Source organism: Cebidichthys violaceus, unplaced genomic scaffold (assembly GCF_023349555.1).
Source record: "Cebidichthys violaceus isolate CVI_PGR_0920_01 unplaced genomic scaffold, fCebVio1.0.p SCAF_5, whole genome shotgun sequence".
NCBI lineage: Eukaryota > Metazoa > Chordata > Actinopteri > Perciformes > Stichaeidae > Cebidichthys > Cebidichthys violaceus.
The window spans coordinates 5,359,315-5,380,855 of record NW_027176705.1 but is presented as its reverse complement, the minus strand read 5'-3'; the positions used below and the strand labels follow the sequence as shown (position 1 = coordinate 5,380,855).

The following is a 21,541-nucleotide window of genomic DNA, read 5'->3' as shown; positions in this document are numbered from 1 at the left end:
TGCTATTAAAATGAAAGCCGTCAGTTTTTTAGCTCACCATTTAAGTTGGAGAGCCTACATGTGGAAATTTGCCAAAGCTGAAACGCATTGCAGTCTGCAAGTCACAGCATCAGTCATTATTGAACCCCTATTTGCAACAAAACAAACAACAGTTTCCGTATAACAGAACATCCAGACACACGTTCATACATACTGGCTGAACTTGACCTCCCTTTTCTCTTTGATAACACTACCGCTGCTGTGTAGGATGTTGTTGCTAAAGATGCTCTCAGCCCAGTCGTGTCATACTGCTGTCACTCAGAGCTCATCAGATCTCAGATTTTCCCTTTTCGTCTCTCCGTCTGACGCTCCATCTCTTTGTATCTCTCTCTACCTCTGTTTACTCTCTCTTTCTTTTCTCATTCTGTGGTAATTAGTGCATTAGTCCTATCGTTGGCATCACCCCCAGCTACAGCAGCAGCCGGCAGAGCTTCTTGTCACAGCTCAGAGGGCCAATGGAGTGGACAGCTCAACCCTGGTACTCATCATCTTTATACCGTGCCCAGCCAGCCTCCTCCAGCCACATTATCTAGCTATGTTATCCAGCCATGCTCCTAATTATTTTCAAACCCTTGCCACAGCCCTCTCGCCCAGCCTCTGCCACATTACCTAGCCCAACTTGTAATCATCACCCTTAGCCTTGCTTCAGCCCTCTACACAGCCTGAAGCCCCATCATTAACATAGCCCATTTTTTTCCTAGTTCCAGACCATGGTTCTCTGGCTTGACCATCACAGCTCCTGGCAGTAGGCAAACAGCATACCCAATCCAAACCAAGCCCTAGAAATAGCCCACGAGTCCTCGACCTTTATCTACCGTAGCCATCTGTATCACAGTAAGAAACTCTATCAATGCAATTGTAGCACAGCGTGTTAAGACACACACATCCACATATAATCACATAGATGACAGTCCCCACCTCTTCAGGATCTCAATGGCCCCAGTTTTGGCCAACAGGGGCTGTGCAGTGGTTGCCCTTTCTCCAGCCTCTATGTGTTCTTGCCTCAACTTCCCAGTTTCTTTATCACAGGGAAAAGGGAGGTCAAGTTTAGCGAGCATGTATGAACGTTGATGTTTTGCATGCAAAGTTGTACATTTTTTTGGGGGGGACGCTTGGGACACACCCCCTTCAATATTAAGAGCTCTCCTTGATAATCGTAGCTTTGACTGCGTACTGTTTTTGCTCTGTCATACTGACGTGGTTATAAAGGTTACCTACATGGATCAACATGCATCATTTGACCAGACTTTGCAACCCTCCTCCAGACAGGGTTAGATGCAGATCTTACACAACACTTGTTTTAAATCATACTGAATCAATGGCTAATAGGACAGTGCTGAATTTAGGTAATCACATTTCTCACACAAAGGTAGCAAGAATATGAATTACTTTGTGAATTTTTTGTTATGAAGAAAGGCTAGGTTTTGTGAGTGACTGCCTAAACCTCTTAAAGTTGAAACGTTTAATATCGCCAGCACTGTAATGTCCATTGTTCTGTAACATACTCAAGCTTCCTAGCTTCTGCACCAGCAATGACTAATTTCAAATGCAGACATGGGAAAGCCCTCTCTGCCCATGCTAATTTTGTGGTTGTGTTAGTAGCCATGTCACCAGCGGTACTGCCTGTAACCATAGAGGATAGCTAATTAGGAGGCTACGTGCTAATCAAGTACACTACAGTGAGTGGTCACGTCTGTGTCTGTCTACGCTCCAAGCATTTCCTTCCCCTCGCATTACACTGACACCCGTCACAACTTTCAAAAGCCAGCGTCTGATCAGAACCAACACACACTGATATACACCGGAACACATGTTTGCGCAGGCATCCCTGCTTTCCTGAGCACATGCACATAGGCAATCACATGCACACACATGAATACATGCATATACACAGATCATTGCCGATAGCCTACCCACACATATACTTTAATGTTGCAACAGCATTGTTCTCGTTACTTCCTCTCACCACAACACACACTCTCCTTCAAGATACTCTGGTGTGGCTTTGTTATTATCATTATTGTATTGTGGGTGCAAAGCTTCAGGCAACAGGGACAGGAGAAGTGTGTCTACATACATACACACATGGTGGCCCACTCTTAATGGCCTCAGCCATAATGTTTCACCATGATACATGCAACTGATGTATGAGGGATCTTTTTAATGGGGACAGTATTCATTAGCAATTAATTCCTAGACTGAAATAGGCCACGTCCATGGCCAAGTAGAGACAATGGAATTAGGTGGGGCAGTGGCAGCAAATGCATATCCACCTTTTATATGTGTCTGTCTCTGTATGTATTTCCTACGTTATCACGTCCATCCATCTTTCCAGCTCTGCTGCATTAATGTCTAGGTTATTGCGGTGAGAAAGAAGGAACGCTAATTCTCCATAACCATTTTACTGCATGTGTAAAACGCTGCAGCCCCTTCATTTGCACAGCCGTAAAATATTCCCCCTGCCAGACTCCTTCCTACTCCGGACCTCAGATTTATCAATTAACCCAACACTTTACTTTCATTACGGTGGCATTTTGCTCCGCGAGGCCTGCATACAGAGTAACGCCTAACCCTGCTCACAACATGATGTCAAATGGACAGTCTCAATTACATGATTAGCAATCATATTTTGCCGTGACATAAGAGAATGAAGGACATTAGACATTATTATTTATGGTCAAAGTTGTTGAACGCAACTTGATCAGATCACTGGTCACTTCAGGCCAATTTCTTTACTTAACTGAATTAATTTATGTCAAGCTCCTGTTTAAAACTGGGGAGTGCTTGTTAAGTAAAAACTCTCTCATTAAAAGAAATCTTAAAATCTTTAAATCATAGCGTTCATCATAGTCATAGTCTTAGAGGTAATACTGCAGCCATGGACTCACTGTGTATGTCAACTACACAGAGTTTAGCAGCACTTCTAAGGTGACTATAACGTTGTGACATCACAACCTTACGGAAGTCCTGGCTGCTTGTTTAAAGGCACAGTTTCTGAATACAGCCTGTGTGTATTTCTCAGTGGATTGAGGCTTTTGATACTTTCATAGTATAGACCTGCTTTATGATAAAAAAAAAGATATGAAAATCTCACTTTCTACAATATGGGACCTCAAAAATAGAAAGATGGGGCTTTAGTAGTGATGCATTTAATTGGCAATGTACAGTTTAAATGCATCTAACCAAGTACTGTCCATAAGTTCTTCAACATTCCGAACAGAAATACATTTTATTGTTAGCATACATATATATATATATATATATATATATATATATATATATATATATATATATATATATTAGTGCTGGGCAACTTAGCGCGTTATTATTGCGTTAACACATTCATTAATTAACGCCGACAATTATGTTATCGCGCATTAACGCAGTTTAAAAAAAAATGCAATACACACCATTGATGCCAGCAAATCACCCACCCAAACAGTGGAGGGAGGCTTCGGCAGACTACGTTGGATGCAGCGTGTGGGAGAAGTATAGATAAACAAAAGCAAGACAAGCTAACAAATGCCACAGCGAAATGGATAGCTACAAACTGCAGGCCGATTAGTATTGTGGAAGATGTCGGTCTGAGGAACGTTCTCAAGGTTTGTTCGCGTCGTGTTTGGTGTGAACGCATCTTTAGGATCGCAATGAATAACGGCACGTATGAGACTCCCTAAGACGCACCATCATAGGAAGAGTACACGAGTTGTATGAAAAGGAGAGGACTACAAAAGAGATGGCGTTACAACGTGCACCAACTGTTGCTCTCACTGGAGACTACTGGACATCGCTGGGTAACTATAATCACCTCGGAGTTGCAGTGCATTATATTGATGAACAGTGGGAGCTGCATTCACATGCTCTGACTGTCATGAAAACAGAAGACAGACATTTTGCTGAAACGTGCGCAGAACATTTTATTCATGTTGCACAGCAGTGGAACGTTTCAAATAAAGTCAGCATACTTAGCACAGTGCAAGAAATATGATCGCTACTGTGTAAAGGCTGTTAAAAAGCTTCTTATTTGTTTAAAGTGTTTGCAAACCAAATGTTATTGCACTTTTTTTCATATAGCAGTACTTTTAAAATATATGTGCACAATACACTTTGAATTCATTATTAAACTTTGCGCATAACAATGTGATTAATCGCAGAAAATCATACAATTAATCACGATTAAAAATTGTAATCGTTGCCCAGCACTAATATATATATAAAATCTATATTTAATTGTTACTTACTGTTGCAAAAACAGAAAATTAAAGATACCTACTGTATAAAAATGCATTGTCATCTTGGTTATTCTGAGGAAAAGTTGAGATTGTAGATTGCTTTTAGGTTTATTTAGATAGTTTCCTCTCCATGTTTACATAGATGTAAGAGAAAGCAGGCAGACAAGCAGTATAAGGATGTCTGTGCTTTTAATGGACCACCTGTCCCTGTGCAGATATGCTCCACTGAACCATACTGTATGTAGTGTGGTATAATCACTGCCTTTCTCTATCTCCTGCCATCACTCTTTCTTTCCCTTGCTGTCTTGTTTATTTTCACACTTGTTCTCTTTTTGTCTGTCCTCTTCATCTACAGTACCTTGCTGCAACTTTTATATGCCCCCCTACCCCACCCCCTTTCCTCGCAAACTATGTGTTGTAGGTGTGTGTGCTATCAAATATAACATGACAGCCCTCTCATACAGCAGTGTGTTGGTGATAGAAGTCAACCCTAGCTGTGGAGTGCAAATGAATTGGAATGAAGCTATGGTGTGTAGACGGACACAGAGGATGCAATAGACAGGATACATTGACTTACATGTGTGTTTTGCATTCAAAAAAGGGAAAGAATACATTTTTTAATAGCAGGTAGAAGTGTGTTTTGATTCTCTTACGTTGCCTGTTTCCTTTTTAAATTGCACACATTCTTTTTCTCCGGATGAATCTTAGTCCATTGTTGTACTCTAAACTCCTTTTAAAATAATTAATAATAAGACCACCTCTCATTCTTTTATCTGTTCACTTTTGTGTACCTACTCTTTCTGCCTATCATCTCCTAGATGAAATAAGTGTAATTTGGTGTTACAAGGTGTGTATACGTGAGAGCATGTGTCACTGTGGTGGTCATTCCAATGTGATTTGTATACTTTGTTTTGTACACTTGCTAAAAGGACTGATGTTTATGTGAAAGCCACATCTCTACCTATATTATTAGATAGTTGATATATGCGCAAGCCTGTGTGTGTCTTATTGCAGTCCCATATGCTCACAAGCCAGCACAGGGAGCATGCGTGGGGGGGCTGGGTTGGCGGTGGGATCTGGAAAGAGAAGCAATCACAAATACTTAAACCTGCAAATGGCCTTGATGTCCTGTGCTAAGCAGTCTGTGTTGACTGATGAGCCTGTTAACCCTGGCTGAAACAACTCCAGCACAGGGGATGAGACAGCAACGCTGGTCCCGGCTGTTCCTGGTCCATTTTGCATGGGAATTGTGCATATTTAATCTAAGGTGTGCTGAGGTGCAAAGACAAGCCCCCCTCTTCTCTGTTTCTCATTATAGATGTGTAATAGCGCCCTGAGGCTGGGGGCCTTAATTCACCAGCCCCAGTCTTAATCTTGCCCTCAGTCTCAGCCCCCACCTTCCCTTATGGCCTACTCTCTACTCAAATCAGTACTAGTCCCAGTTCTCTTCCCAAGATTTGTCTCTCCTAGTACTATCCTACATAATGCGTTAGCCTCAGGCCTGCAAGTCCTGGGCCAAAGCTTTTTTACCATTCTAAGCAGGCTTTCAGATAGAAAGCTGCCCAGTGTTAGAACAACGTAACACTGGTGGGTGGGAGAGCGGTACCTGTAAGACGAATGAAAATATGATCCAAGAAGGCCGGGTTGAGTCTACTGTAAGTTTATGGCTCATTGAACCCCTAACTGCTCCCCGGGAGCTTCTCAGTAGCCCACTGCTCCCAATAAGGTGGTGATGGGTTAACTGCAGAAGCAACATTTTGTATATGTGTGTATATGACTGTAATACATTTCTTTCTTCTTCTTTCTTTCTCTCTTTCATTAGAAGACAAAACACTGCACAGAGGTTTATAAGGATAGGATTTTACAACACTGGTAAATTATCACAGCAGATACTACTTAATCTTTTGTCACAGTGATCACCAGGTAACAATGTGGCATTCACAAGATTTACATCACTTTGGGTTGCACTGCATCTTACGGGATGACACTGTATTACATTGCGGCAAAAGTTGTCCATGCTAAATCTCCTTCAGCCCAGTCCTCTTGCTAAACCATCTTCATGAGTTTGAGGCACTAATACGTTTTCCTTTTAAAATGGGGTTTTAAAAAAGCATTGTACTCTTTAAAAATAAAATGTCATGCTTGATATTTAAGATGTTCCTCTATAATCTTCCTCTATATACTCAAAAAACAAACTCAGACTTTGTTACAAGGCTGCAGGTCTTGCTCTCTCTCTCTCTCGCTCTCTCTCTCTCTCTCTCTCTCTCTCTCTCTCTCTCTCTCTCTCTCTCTCTCTCCCTCTCTCACACATCAAATTTAGTCTAAAATGAACACTTACAAATCAAACTTTTACTTGATTAGGTCAAGAAATTTGGTTGAAAACACATTTCTCACTCGTTTTCTCTCAGTCTCGTTGTTTACTGCTCAAGTCGAAGCTCTGTTGGGTGGTTGGAAGTCCATGTCGTACTGCAGAGCATTTATGATTTTGTTCATTTACAGTTTCTTTGTCAACTTCACAATAGTTGTGCAGAACAAAATAAGCATTGCTAAGAAAAGGATAGTCCTTCGTTTTGTGTCCATCTCCCTCCTAAAAGCTGCAAACCGGCACTTAAAATGTCCGTAGGGCTGCTGCATAATGCTGCTGGACATGCCGCTCGCTAATCGCGCCAATAATAGCTTGCTTCCTCCGCATGTCGGCAGTAGTAGAATTAATGCAGAATTTAACTGCAGAGCAGCTGCTAGTGTAGACAACATGGTCTGAAACACCTGTAATCCATTATCTATGTTGAATTAACCACTGGTAGTTTATAGATAATTAAGGCTTTTGTTGTCTGTTTTCTACCGGCGGTGTGACAAATCAGGGAAGACACGTTGTGACTACTAAGACCCAATGAAGTAGCGAACGCGGTGTGTATGTCATTGTTTTAAAAGGGCCCCGTTTCTGCTCGTCCACACTATGAGGCAACCCTAGAGTTTTCAAACTAACATGGCGTCGGTAGCGTTTTAAGCGCATCCGTTTTTGGGGTTTTAAAAAACGTAAATGTGGCAAAAGATTCGTTTTTAAAACGGAAACATAGTAGTGTTTGACTGAGTAGCAGACTATGGACGACTATGACTGAATCTGGTCATAAGAAAAAATATTTAATCAATATGCCATACATACATGCTAAACATATGACATTCAATGATCAGTGATGAAAATTGATTTTTACAAATAATTTCACATCTCCATGCTTTGTATTACTACCAACTCGTCTTGCCTTTTTCACCTGCAAATTAAAAATTGCTTTTTTATTTATTTTTGTAGAAACTGACTAATATTGGAGGATGGCAGATAAAATGCATGCAGGCAAGAATTGGGTTTGGTTAGCAAAGCACAGCATTTAGAGCCAACTCACTTGTTGTGCCGTGTTTTTTAGCTGGTAAGAACACTATAAGACTAATCCAACACCTCAAGGCAGAGAGATCAGTTGGTAAATAAAGATGTTTGTTTTGTTTTTTAAATATTTTTGGTGAAGGCTACATTTTTTAACAAACTCTCTCATTTTACAACTAAACAGTACACTAAAATATGTTTCTAAAAAGTTGTCTATTGCCACTTGAAATGGTTTCTTTGTTTCTTCATGTTGCATTAGTTGGGAATTCTGCATCCGTTCTGTGATTAATGCGATTGAGTGTTAATGACAAGAGCTCTCTGAAGCATCTATCCATCTAATTCCGTCTATCACTCCATCTCTCTCTCTCTCTCGCTCTCTCTCCCTCTGTCCTCTCATCCCCCTCTAATCCAGCCAACACTTCTCTGCAGGACAGAACAATTAATGTTTCTTCTCATTTACTCGTTCTTCTTACCCCTATCTTTTCTTTTTTTTCCTCTTCCTTTTCTTCATATTCCTCTTCAGATGATTTTTTCTCATGCATGTCCCATGCATCATATTACTACCTTATGAGAGAAAAGTAAGTGTAAAGTGAGTGTGTGTGTGTGTGTGTGTGTGTGTGTGTGTGTGTGTGTGTGTGTGTGTGTGTGTGTGTGTGTGTGTGTGTATGTAGTTTGAAGAGGGACCCCATGCTGTGTATGTAATTTCTTGTTTGTACATGGTCCCAAACATCTTTGACCACTGCAGAGCAGGGGAGAGATGTTTAGAGAGACAGAGAGGTTGAACAAGACAAAAAAATAGATTGAGAGAAAAGGAAAGAGAGGGGGGGAGAGGGGAAAAAACAGGATGATAACAAAAGCAGCTCGGATTTCACAGACGCATATTTCATCAATCATGTGAATAAGTCGTGGTGATTATGCATGGCGGTGGCAGGCCGAGGGGGGGCTGATTACCATACACCATAAAGGCTGCTTTCTTATCTCACACACACTGATTAGTTTCTGTCTGCAGATAGCCTCTCACTCTTCGCTCTTTTTCACACACACATACTCACACACACACACACACACATACTCGTGGGGTGGGTCTACCTCTGTAACACACAGGCATGTATTCATACAAACACACACACACACACACACACACACACACACACACACACACACACACACACACACACACACTCACTCAATGGTGCTAAAATACAGGTAAAGGAAATTTACCAGGTGGCAGTAGGCCAACCCCAAGGGCCAGATGAGAAAGTTTCACAGAGTATCTTGTTTCTAACTGGTTTAACTTATCCAGGTGTCAAAATAATCTTCAAGTGAACTGTGTTAAAACCATGTAATAAAACATTGTATGTCAAAGGTGGATTTGAGCTCTGTCACAAATAGTTGACGATCCTTGAGGATTCCCCACATTAATTACACCGGTTCACCATCGTAGTGTTAAATAAAGTTGTATTGCCGATCGTTATCACCCAATTATTAGTAAAAATATGTGATCAGGACATCAGAACTCATGCTTTCTATTTGCTGATCCCTGATAATGTAACATTGTCAACAACAAATCAGTGTTGAAATTGCAGGAGAAGAACTAACGATGGCAGCAGTGCTGACTGCTAATGTATGGAAGTGCGATTCAATTACATTATGATGCGTTCAGGCTCTGTTCAGTGGAAAAGAGTAAGTATTGGGCGAAGGTAAACTATATCGTTATCATGATGTGTTCAAATGTAATCTTGTCAAATGTAGTTTTGGTGAGAAACTTGTATAATTCCAGTTGTTTGAAGGAGATGTTTTCACAGCAATATAAAATAGATATTAGAAAGTGAATTATGACCTTATTAACCTCCTAAAACTAGCTCTAAGCAGCTTATAATACATCATTACAACTACTAATGATAAGATTTGTTTTAATCAATAAAAATACAATCTGTTATTTCCCGATCATTTGAATCGTGTGTTTTTATGCAAAAAAACCTAAAACACTATAGATGACTATAATAAAACGATAACATTTAGAATTTTTGATGGTTTACACTGACTTCAGAGAGGTTGCAATGATTTTTGAAATGTGCATGTTATTTTGCAAACATAATGCTAACATCGGTATGCATTTTACTTTATCCTAATTTTAGACCTGTTTTATGTTTTATTTTGTCAATGGATTATCATACCATTGTTAGCTTTATGTTTGCAAAATAACACAAAAGACAATGAAAACGCATAGGTATCTTTCAGGACCTTCGCCTCACTCAGTGGCCATCCTTACCATAAAAACACTACTTAGGAGCAAGAAATGCAGACAGTGGTTGGCGTTTCCACAGTTTTGCAAGTTTTTTGTCATATATTTATGACTTTATAATCTTTAATCTCAGAGATTATCTAAATTATATCTTGTAAATTTCCAACTTTAGAATTAATCTAATTCTGATTTTTTTCTCTCTAGATATTACCATCTGTAAATCCACATTCCAGCAAATGTTCTATTCTCTTTGCAGGAAACACATTCTTCTTCATTTTAAGATATGTTGCTTCTAAAAAGGAGAAGCATTATTTTTACATCAGGCCTTTTACACCTTTACATATGAAATACGTTGTCTATTTTTACTGGCTTTTTTTTGGTGGACTTAGTGGTTACTAAGAAATTTAAATTGAAGTGTATCACTATCTTATTCTCAGGCTAATGTGTTGCAGTCTGTTTTTGGTGCTGTAGGTAATTTTCCTGCATCTGTGGCCTTTACATGGTGCAGAATGAGAGAGAGAGAGAGAGAGAGAGAGAGAGAGAGAGAGAGAGAGAGAGAGAGACAGCGAGGTGGGCAGAGGATGAGGAGGTGAGGCTGGGGCAAAATTAGTTACGTATGAAAGGCCTCGCTTTGTGTCTCAACCAGGGAATTAGAAATTACTCCTTCTCTTACGCTCCTCTCTCTCTCTCTCGCTCTGATATATAATGTAAACTCATTTGGTAACCAGGCTCGAGCTGCGTTGCGCTGTCTGAGTGTCTGCATGTGAGAAGTGCGCCTGGGACGCATTAGGGCCTCCTGACAGGGGCCTGGGTGAAATAAGTGAAATTAATGGAGCTCCTTTCATGTCGGACAAGGCCGCGGCACCCCTTTCACGCCACGTACAGTCACAGAAAAGTCAATACTTTTTTATTACTCCTCGCTTGCCCTACATTCCCCGCTACAAGTGCTCTGTTCACTAATTGGTTTCAGTTTGCAGAGAAAGAGAGAGAGAGAGAGAAACGGGAGAGAAAGAGAGGGAGAGTACTCCATCCCAAAGAACACTGAGGCAAATAAATCAATCTCATATTTTTTCTCCCCGCTGTCTTTTCTCATTGAGTAACATCATGGCAGAGAGAGGGAGAGATGAGAGAAAAATAAAGGAGAGAGCGAGAGGGTAAATGGTTGGTTAGAGCACGCCTGGTCCCCTGGGAGCATAATGATATCTGGGAGCCTGTTAATGGAGACGAGTGGTTAAAGTGGTCTCGGGCCAGGTCACCCCAGGGGGCTTCTAACCAGCAACCTCACCTCAGTTGGCTGCTTGCGCTCTGGGCTCAAAGGCACAATGGAGCATTTTACAAAAAATATAATTTCAGACAGATGCTTTGATAGATTTGCAGAAGATGACATCCATCTCTACTATGTGTGCGCAGATATTGGGATCAGTCTTTCACTGCATAAGGCCTGTTAAGTGATTGTTTGCATGGTGTTTCTCAAGCCTTGCTGCACTGATGTCATCCTGTATGTAAAATGACCAGATGTATTGTCAGTATGTTATCTTGCATTATGACACGTTATTGCATTATTTTCTTCTCGGAAATAAGAATGTTTTGCAGTAGCAAATCAAAAATAAGGTAGAAATACATCTTGTGAAAGATTTGGTATTTTACTACTTTAGAAACTTCATAATTGGGTGTGCCTACATTTCTGCAAGTATGCTGTGCATATGTGTGTGTGTGTGTGTGTGTGTGTGTGTGTGTGTGTGTGTATGTAAACTAAATGTATGTGTCCTGTCTGCCAGTATGCTGTTCACTGTTGTGCTAAGCTTAAGTGGCAGTGGGGTTAGCCTCTTTCAGAAACAGCACAGCCACAAATTGATGTGACACTTTGAACCCCCTTCATCCCTCCCCGCCAGCCCACCACCTCCCACACACACACATATATACACACACACACACACACACACACACACACACCAATCAGCCTCCAGTTAAAAGGAGGTTCCACCAGTCTCGTTTTCTTTCTGCGTCCCAGCTTTCACAGCTCTAGAGTGTGGGCTAGGGTAGGTTTGGGGGGTTACAGAATGTGTGTATTTGTGTGCGTGCGAGCGTGTGCGTATGTGTGTGAAGGAGCTGTCACACAGGGCTGGCATCACCATCCAGTTTGCCATCTCTTCCTCAGCTTGACAAGTCCCTGCTCCCTACCCCATGGCTAACACACACACACACACACACACACACACACACACATACAAACACACATACCGTCTCTCTGTCGCTCTCTCACACATATGATATGTGAACAGACTGATCACAAACTTGCATGCACTGTATGAATGCATACAATGAAAACATTTTCAAGCACACACACACACACACACACACACACACGTATCCAGATGCTCAGGCAATATTACAATGTTTGACAAAACCTTTAGCATGCTCTGGACACCGTGACAATAACACATCACATCACATCATTGTTACTGAAAATGTAGCTGAATTTAGACTGGAATTTGCTTCAACTTGTATGTGCAAGAGATTCTATTTGTGTGGCTTCACCATGTGCTGGGCGTTTTGTGTGTGTGTGTGTGTGTGTGTGTGTGTGTGTGTGTGTGTGTGTGTGTGTGTGTGTGTGTGAGAGAGAGAGAGAGAGAGAGAGAGAGAGAGAGAGAGAGAGAGAGAGAGAGAGAGAGAGAGAGAGAGAGAGAGAGAGAGAGAGAGAGAGAGAGAGAGAGAGAGAGAGAGAGAGAGAGAGAGAGAGCGCAATCTTCTCCGCAGTGTTTGGCGTCAGATCGCAGAGGGGTTCTGTTTGTTACAAGGACAGGCTTGTCCCCGCCCCCAGGCGTCGGCATTACGATGATTGTCATGGCGATGGAGTGTGAGTGACAGGCGGGTTCACATGTGGTAGCCGGGGAGCAGGAAGCCCGAACCGCCCCAGTCCCTGACATTAGTTTGTCCTTCATCAAAACTTTACATTCGTTTAGAACTGCTCACTCCCTCTGTTGCAAAATCTCTCTCATTTACTTCTCTTTTTTTTTTTGCCATCTGTCTCTCTCATGCACTGATCTCTCTTTCTCTCTTTTATTCTATTTCTCCGGCTCGTGCGCTCTCATTTACATTTCATTTAATACTCTTATACCTCCACTTCTTTTTCTATCCTCGTCTCTTACCCTTTCTCTCATTTTTCTCTTGCTGTCATTACCAGTGCCGAGCATGTATTTGTGGGAGGCTTTTTGGACATCACACTGCATGTAACATGTATAGTGCGTTCCCCGAGCACCCAGGCTGGTTATAAAAGTGGGCTCAGAAACACCTATGGAACAGCAAAGCGGTTTGTGTGTGTGTGTGTGTGTGTGTGTGTGTGTGTGTGTGTGTGTGTGTAAGCATTTTAAACCTTGTGCATTTGCCTCTGCAGTTTTTATTTGTCGAGATGTATGTGTTGATGCAAACATTTACCTGTGTCTCTGTGTGTGTGTGTGTGTGTGTGTGTGTGTGTGTGTGTGTGTGTGTGTGTGTGTGTGTGTGTGTGTGTGTACAAATGTATGTGTGTTTTTTGTGAGAGAGCTTTTTGTGCATCGCAGCAGAAAAGGAGGTCAGGCTTTGCACAGAGACTCGGGCATTCATCATTAGCCTGCTGGTAATGTTGCCCGTTACAACCGTGATTAAGAGCCTCGCTTAGTTCCAGCAGCCGGTGCAGACGCACAAACGCACACTCTCACATGTCGTCTACGTCTCAGGTGCTCTGTAGTTTTACAGGAAACTCTCTCTTATACGTTGTCACCCAGTTCAGCATGCGTTCATGTGAGTGTGTGTTTGTTGTTTGGAGGCTGTGCTGTACATGGTCTCTAACTGCGAGGAGGCTTCAGGGCCTGATGAGAAACCTGTCATAGTCACTCATGAAAAGAGCAATTCACCGCTCCACACACACACACATACACACACACACAGCAGGAAGTTGCACATGGTCTTGGTGAGTGTATTTCTGAATCATAATGGATGGCGGTACACCTCCATCCTCACTTTTGAAAGTCAGAAAACTGTCATAACAGCCTTCAGCCATCTTCATTGAATAATGTTTTTTTGTTCAGAGGTATATACAAATCATCCACTTAAAACCACTTTTGCCTTGCTGCCCATAATCAAATGTAATCAACTACACCACATTACATTCTTATAACTCTAATTCAAATTGTCCGATTGCAGGAGTTAATCAGTTTGTGTTTGGATGCATATGCAGCAGGTGAGATGCACAGCCACTGAATGAAGATGAATAAAAGACATAGTCTGCTTTCCCTGTTGTTCAGGTCATCCCCTTATTGTTTTGGACCTGTGATTGGTTTGCACACGGAGAAACCAAGGCATTTTTAAAATTCATTTGTTCAATCATCTGTTTGCCCCATGTTTAAACTCTGAAATATTAAATGAATCAAGGCAAAACTGATTTAATGTCCACCCTTTTGTCTATTTTTAAAAATGTCTCTCCTTCCCCCCCTTGGTCCTCTCTGCCTTGCCTCTCCTCCTCTCCAGCCAGTCAAGACATTGTTCGCCACCTACAACGTCTTTGATAAGTGTGCTCCTCTGTACTCCAAGGCTGGCTGCATTGTGTGACACACCTTCTTCTGGCCTGAGAAAATTAAGAGAAGTACAAATAAAGATTGCTAATTGTATTTACTACATTGTATTTATTTCGGTGCCTATATGGGTTCATGTCAATTTAGTTTTTCCTTTGAGTTTTTAGGTTCAGTGTTGTCAGTTTGAGTTCACATCAAGTCGCCTTTTTATCAAATAAAACACACTTCACAGTATTCTGCAAGCAGTTGCTTTGTCCGGAATGTGTGTGAAAGAGAGTCACTGAATGGGAGCGTAAAAAAACATCCATAGGTCACTATGTGTTGATCCTGTATCAAAAATCAAATTTGTGTCAGGAAAGAAACACCAATAACAGGTACAATCTTCCATAGAAGGAGTCCAGTGTCTTTTCCAGCAATAAAAGGCCAATAACTAAAAAGCACCATTGGTACTTAGAGGATACATTGGGTGATTTCACAACCATCAATTGATTGTCAACTCAACAAAATAATTTATAAACATTTTTCGTTTAGAAGTGTTGTATTTTTATGACCTGGGTGCCCCAGGTTATGTGTCGTTATTCGGTAGATGTCCCATTTGAGATCAAATTGTGAAATTTGAGATCACACTTCAGCTAAAATGATGATACTAATGATATCATTATTAATAATGTCATGTACGATTGGAGCAATATACCATTATGGTCATTGTGGGTAATTCAACATATTAGTACTATAAAATCATCAGTGTGTGAATAGTGAACTGAATTGCATGTTATTTGACTTTGACTTGAATACCAGTCTTGCTTTATGTCTATTGACCTTTAGTTAGTAAGACAATGGGAACAGCATATTGTTTTTCATGATCTTGTTATTTGGAACCCTGGTAAATAGCAAACTGTATAACAAGTAGGACAGAGAGAGAGTTGAGAGAGTTTTCAATAATGAGTGATCTACTAATTATTTTCATGATTAACTTTTTGGTTTATGAAATGTCCGCAAATAGTTAAAATTGCCGATCACAAGTTGCCAAACCCCAAGGCCACATCTTCACATCTCTTGTCCAAAACCCTAAACACAGAAGACTAAGAAAACTTAATAAAATATTCACATTTTATGAATTGAAACCTTTTATTTAAAAAGAAACCTTAATCAACTTATCGTTTCAGCTCTAAAAAAATACCTTAACAATATCTTCCACAGATGTATCATCTTTTTTTTTCTGAGACCTTTTGAATGACTTTATTTAAAATTGGAGACTAAATTATTTAGACCATCACTGAGCTTTGTCTGGTAGTGAAGACTTCACATGACACCTCCTCCTGCTAGGCCCTGAGGCAGGACTCCGTCACATAGTTGACTGTTTTGATGATGAAGTATAAAGTATAGAGTTCAGATTCTCTACTCCATCACTTTTCTGTCTCGGGCCCAGACACAGGGCACAAAGGTTTTTTATCTTTTAAGCTATTGTTAATTCTCTAACACAACCCCCCCCCCCCCCCCCCCCCGCTCCCCCATCCTCATTCTTCACACGCTTTTCCCGTCTTTTCTTTCTATCTGTTTGTTCCCTCTTCTTCTCTCCCTCTCCTCCGTGTTGCTGGCGTTCCCCCGGGCCTGTGCTATAAGGCGTGGAATAGGAGCAGAGACAGAGCATTTAGTAATGGCTTCTTAATGGGCTTGTCGACAGCCACATTAGAGCGCACAGGCAGCGGGCGAGGCCGAGCAGCGATATGCCAAGCCAGATGCCATGCCAGCTGTGGCACTCCGCTCTCTCACTTACACTCTCATTTGTAATCACATTTCTCATACGGATGGACGCCATGTGCGTAAAAGAGAGAAAGCAGACAGACAGGCATGTCCCCTCCCAATACTTATACTCTGTGTATACTCTTTTATTCTGCTCCGTTTGTTTCTATCTGTTGTTCTATCTATCTCTCGCAAACTGATGTTATCAATAGGGATGTAGTGGTATGAAAAGGCAAAGGCTAGTCTGTGAATGCCACTTAAAGGAAAATTGGGAGTTATCGTAACTCAGTAATAACTTTGTAATCACCAGAAAACATCAATAACACAAAATTGAAGTACGATGGAGCAAGAAACACAGGTAGCCCGAGGATCATACAGGTTTTTAAACACACCCACGACCAAATGGAGCCTCGCGGTAGTTCAGGCATGGAAAAAATGTTTTACTCAAATGTTTACCCTTAAATCATGCATTTCCAAGACCTACCTCTCACAATAGGGGTACCATATAAACATTTAGCGCTCATTCAGTCAGCGTACAACAACGCTGAGCTGTACATCGTCGCTGCTACACCGCTGCCTGCTTTCAGGAATGTAACTCCCGAGAGTCCCTCTGTATGAGCAATTAGCTGTATGGGAATTTTGAATGGTTTTAAAATGTGTTCATGTTCGTTAAATGTTGTGTATCGCAGGCTCTGCCAGTGCTCTGCTCAAGCCTGCCCATATTTCTTGCAGAGCATCACATCAGCAGACCGCCAAACTAAAATGCATATTGATGCATTACATGGTTAAAACCGTTACATGAGTGTCCTGACTGAAGTGGTACAGTTATAACCTAAACTGTCTGTCCATCCACAGTTTACAAGATCAATTTCCTGGTTCAACTTTGACCTGTCGTTCTTGCTATAGGCCAACAGATTCTTGATTATTGAGACAAATATATTTGTATTTGACAGATTAAAAATCAAGGATATATCATCCCCGGTATTTTTTTATACAAACAAACATTTTTGATGAGAGTTTGAATAACTGAACAAGATTTGTACTGAACGAAACATTCTACTGTTAAAAATACACTTGTAAGTGCTGTCCATCAATCAAACCATGTAATAGTCACACTGTTTCTTACCACCTGACACAGATCTTTGGCATATCTGTATTGCAATATATTATTAGTTATTGGTCGATAGATAGCAGTTAATGCTGATATACAGTATATGCGATGGGATCACCTAGACGCCAAATTGGGCCGATGGTCCCTTTCCCCCTACTTCTGGCGTCCTTGATTGGATCACAACAGTCTTCGAACTCTGCCTTCATTTTGATCTCAATTACACACCTGTAAAGTTTCGTGACTTCATTTTGCACCGTTGTGATGCCATCGCGTTTGCAAAATCTGTCCACAGACAAACACCTGGCTAAGTACTCAAAACTGCCTCTGTGGTTGTTCCCGCTACAGTAGGTGACTCAAGGACCACATTTTGCCATGAAGACACGCACAGACTAACAAGGTGAAATACCAGCAGAAGCTGGTAAACACAGGCTGTCGCGACTGGTAATGAGATCCAAATTATCTTCCAGCGGGAACCTTTTTAACGGTTGATTCTCAGTCAGATTAAAAGTTAGAGGAGGTGAAGAGGACAAATACAGAGAGACACTTAAACATGTTCAACTCTTACACCTGACCTTGGTAGAGACTTTGATATTACATCATACAATCACAAGGGCATTAAGGCCATGAAAAAAAATGGAATTGAAAAAACAAAGAAAGGAAACAATAAAGAAGAGAGCTTAAAAGCGGAGGAAGGAAAAATAGAAAGGAAGAGTATACAAGTTTAGCAAATGAATGAGAAAGGAAAGAGTGCAGAGAGGAAAGAAGGATGAGTTTTATATATTGAGAGGAAAGTGATGTCAGAAAGAGGGAGGGGTGATTAAATGAATAGATGGATAATCAATTAATGAATGTTAATCTGCTACAGTGTGACCAGGGACTGGAATGTCTTTGCCAAAGGTCTTATAGGTCTCCAGTAGGGGGAGCCATGTGTCAGTGACTCCAGTCTGTGTCAAAAAACCTTCATCAGTGCCATACTGTGTGTAGGTGTGTGTGTGTGTGTGTGTGTGTGTGTGTGTAGGTGTGTGTGTGCACTGCCAACGATTGAATAGTCAGAAGGTGGTTCTTTGTTTCCTCATCTGATCTGATCTCGTTGCTATCAAACCACATTTTCCTGCGTCAGCGATGATCAAGTGTGATGAGGATGCAAAGAGAATAAGGTATGTGTGTGTTTTTGTGCTTCCCTGCATGTTGAGCCGTGAGTGTGCATGTGTGTGTGTGTGTGTGTGTGTGCGTGCGTGTGTGCGTGTTTTTGTATTGGCAGTTGATAGCATTTTAGGAGTTGAAGCGTATATACAGACTGGCGGCCCTCTACACTGTATCGACAGCTGCCAATTGTCACTCCAATGACTGACAGTTCTGTATTGATGGATGGGACCTGCTGACAGAGAGATGGAGGACAAAACAAAAGGAAACAGAGCTCCGTTGGCGGAGAGAGGCAGTGGGGACAGCAAAGAAAAAGAAGAAAAAGGCTGGGGGAGTATGCTGACTGGGACCTGAAACTTTTGTCAAGGTCATGGCTGGAGAAAGGGGAGAAGGAGTGAGAGGAAAAGTTTCTAACCTGGGTCTGGATCAGTCCACAGCTCTATCACAAGAGTACACTTTCTTTAGAGGTCCAGCTTCCAAGGAAGGACTTGTTTCTTCTGTTGAATGCTTATGTATTTATTCACAGCAGACATTTTGACTTATTATAAAGAAGGCTATTGACTTTAACAATGGCTCCGCTCCAGCCAAGTGTACCAGTAAGTCAGTGAGACAGTGACCTAAATGGAATATAGCCATCATTATTTTATTACCCCTTTGCTTTTCCTACTGTGACATGCCAAGGTGTCCAACATGAGAAAGGCCTAAAAGTGCATTCAACCTCCACTTAAATAGTAAGAGCTTCACTTTTCAAGCAAACAACTAAGAGTGTGTTCAGTGCTACAGTTGAAGTACGAAACGTTTTTTTTTTTGTTTTGTTGTGTTTAGGAACTGTGACGCTAGCTAGCATATCATGTTTGTGTCGTCTGAAAGGGTGAGTTTCAGCCTGCTGCAGAAGATGGGCACAAAGCAGAGAGTGATAGAGCTGCCAAATGCCCAGAGGCAGAGAAGCACCATGTTTGTTCAAGGGTTTGACTCTGGCATGGAGGTACTAAAGCACTGAAGTCTTGAACTGGATGAAAGCTGCAATCATTTGTGCGAACTGTTCATATTAAATGAACACATGTATAATTTTTTCAGAGGCAGTCTGAGTCCAAAATCAGGCATGTAACATTACAGGTATAGTAATACATCTTATTACAGTCTTCTTTTATAGTTGGCTACCTCTGTGACTCACACATCAGAGTTAGCTTTTTGGCTTGCTAATCTCAAAAAACCTCTATTAACTGAAAGGTTTAATGGTTTTATTGAGGAGGAAAGCTCTGATCATCACTTTTCTTTTGTTTCTCATTGTTTTGGCAAAGTAGTTTTGGACTGAGTGTGATTTTTGTGTCTCCTGATTGACCTTCGCAGCCCATCCCCATTACACACCACACACATTCACATCCCCACCAAAACATCTTACATACACACACATGCAGTACACACAATTTTGTCTATCCCTGTGTGTGCGTGTGTGTGTGTGTGTGTGTGTGTGTGTGTGTGTGTGTGTGTGTGTGTGTGTGTGTGTGTGTGTGTGTGTGTGTGTGTGTGTGTGTGTTGCCTCACCTCAGGAAACTTGTGGCTAATTCCATTAGTGGGAGGGGAGAGTATGTAAATGAGGGGAGACAGCTGGTGGTGAGGGGAGGTTGATGGAGTGAGCCTAGGGGGCCAAAGACACACACACACACACACACACACACACACACACTCATTACTACACTTACACACGTGTGCAGGCATTGTCTTCATAATAATCTTGTGACTCAACCTATTGTCCACACTACACATTAGACACAGCAGATTTTAGGTTTTAATGACAATGTGAGCTCCGGTGCTGAGAAATGAAGCCAACGCCGAAGTGCCAATAAACTGCAGTTCCTCAAATGGCCACATGAGGTTGGCTTGAAAAGCAAGTCAATATCCATAGACCCCCATGTTAAAATACCCAGTAGAAATAAACGTGTTTACAGCCTGATACAAAAAAAACGGTTTAGAATCAGTATTGGAATCAGCTTTATTGGCCATGTATGCGTACGCATAAGAGTTATGTGCACCATTGTACAGCTGCATTTTGTCATGCACACTCGTTCTGCTACTTATTTTGTGTCCACTCAACTGTTTGTCGATGTACAACTCTGTCTTGTAGATATTTGGTTATATAATGAGGTAAACTACTAATTTGCAACAACCAAAACATTTTTTGGTTGAAGCATAATGCTCCTAGAATTGAATTTGTTATCAACAAAATGAGGAAAAATGATCAATTAACCTATCTACAAAAAAAGGTCGCAATATTTACTAATAGCAACTAAAGTATGATTAGACATTTTTATGGTTGTTATTAGGCACTCAAATCACTTGATTGAGGTTAAGGAAAGTTTGTGGTCTTGATAAGATATTGACAAAAGTGACTTGAAGAATGAGATACAAAGTGTTAACTTTGCTAACATTTAACCAAAACATCAATGTGTTGTGGTTAAATGTTAGCAGGTGTTAAACATACTTACACGTGAGACAGAGGTTGTGAAATTCACACATGTGAAGTACTCAACAGTGTGTGTGTGTGTGTGTGTGTGTGTGTGTGTGTGTGTGTGTGTGTGTGTGTGTGTGTGTGTGTGTGTGTGTGTGTTAGGGCTGAGGAATTGACAAGTGGGGGGGGTGGACATAGGGTCCAGATGGTTGCAGAGATGGATGGAGTGATAGATAAAGACAATGAAAGAAGGAACAAAGACAGATGTAGTCTCTATTTATCATTCAGGAGCCTCTCCTGTTGGTCACAGCTCTGCTTACACTCACTCGCTATCACACACACACACACACACACACACATGCACACACGGTAGGTTTTGATCATAATCCTATTGTGCATCGGCAGTGACCACAGTACCACAGGACTCTCTCATCACCTGTCACCTCTCACACACACACACACACACACACACACACACACAATAATCCTGTCAGTGACTGTGATTAATTTAGAGAGGATTTCATTTTTTATGAATCTAACAGCAAACTGTGAATCATGGGAGCAAAGACTAAGGTCCTGGACACGCATGTATACACACACATATGCACACACACACACTTTTCTGTTCTTTCTGCATGTTTTCTTGTTCCTTG

The 21,541-nt window shown here is 41.3% G+C and overlaps 1 protein-coding gene across 1 annotated transcript in view; it reads left to right on the top strand.

The window, feature by feature from the left end:
* spata17 (spermatogenesis associated 17) overlaps positions 1-14,538 on the top strand; it is a 36,622-nt gene extending 22,084 nt beyond the window's left edge. The window contains exon 10 of the mRNA XM_068730963.1: positions 14,399-14,538. The gene's annotated coding sequence lies outside the window, so the exon portion shown is untranslated. The remainder of the gene's footprint in view (positions 1-14,398) is intronic.
* Positions 14,539-21,541: the final 7,003 nt, after the last annotated feature.